This window comes from Otolemur garnettii, unplaced genomic scaffold (genome assembly GCF_000181295.1).
Source record: "Otolemur garnettii isolate 467f Iridium unplaced genomic scaffold, OtoGar3 scaffold00044, whole genome shotgun sequence".
Classification (NCBI taxonomy): domain Eukaryota; kingdom Metazoa; phylum Chordata; class Mammalia; order Primates; family Galagidae; genus Otolemur; species Otolemur garnettii.
Window position 1 is genome coordinate 6,448,603 of NW_003852439.1, and position 1,245 is coordinate 6,449,847.

General features: G+C 44.7%; 1 protein-coding gene across 2 annotated transcripts in view; it reads right to left on the minus strand.

Annotated features, from left to right (window-relative positions):
* Positions 1–1,245, minus strand: part of AXIN1 (axin 1) — a 79,200-nt gene that overhangs the window by 30,357 nt on the left and 47,598 nt on the right. The window lies entirely within an intron of this gene.

The window sequence follows — 1,245 nt, forward strand, 5'->3', positions numbered from 1 at the left end:
TTTTTTTTTTTGGTTGCAGTCATCATTGTTGTTTGGTGGGCCTGGGCTCGATTCAAATCTGCCACCTTAGGTGTATGTGGCTGGCACCTTAGCCACTTGAGCCACTGGCACTGAGCCTATTTTTGCAGTTTTTGACCAGGGTCAGGCTCGAGCCCGCCACCCCCAGTATATGGGGCCAGAGCCCTTCTCTGTGAGCCACAGGCACTGCCCCTAATGTATGAATTTAAAACACAGCAAAGGGTGGTTCCCTTAGCTCAGTGTGGGTATGGTACCGGCCACATACACTGAGCCTGGTGGGTTTGAACCTGGCCTGGGCCAGCTAAAACAACGACAACTACAAAAAAAAATAGCTGGGCATTGTGGCAGGCGCCTTTAGTCCCAGCTACTTGGGAGGCTGAGGCAAAAGAATTGCTTAAGCCCAAGAGTTTGAGGTTGCTATGAACTATGACACCACTGCGCTCTACCAAGGGTGACAACTTGAGGCTGTGTCTCAAAAAAAAATTAAATAAATATTAAAACAGGGAAGGCCAGTATCTCTACCTCCTTTCCTGCTGCTCTTCCCAGGGGAATAGGTGAAAACACTGGGCATCTGTCCACATTTTCCCTCTGCTTTCAGGAAGACATTTAATGCACATGCACAGAGATTATCATCAGGTTTCTGATTTGTCTTTGTACATATAATAGAAACAGGACATGGATGTCCTGCTTTTTTTTTCTAAAGAGCAAAGCTATATACAGTCTATTTTTTGTTACTGCCTACAAAGTGAGCTTGGCCTCCAGTCCTCAGGAAGCTCCCCAAAACTCCAGCCAGGGCCTTCGGGCTCTAGCCCCGCCCTCTCCCCTCTAACAACCAGTGCACAAGTCTGAGAATGGCCACAGGATGACAAGGGGTTGACAGGTGAATTCCTTCAATAGGCCTGCCCACATCTACCCTGGTGGGGCTCACCTCCACCTGCCAGAGAGAAGCCCCCCATTTAGTCTACACTGCGTAATCATCAGGGTAGCAGACATGGGTTCCTTCTCTTCATTAGCCCATACCATGAGTATGGTCATGTACATTTTCTACAAGTGGGTCTAACATCTGGTTATATATATACAATCAATATTTTTCTCCCTAAATGCCATTTTTCTTTTTAATTTTGTTCATGTTGATTTGAGGCATACAAAAAATTTTTAATTCTATGAAATCAGATTGACCAATCTTTTCCTTTTTGGCTTTTTAGTATATATATATATATATATATA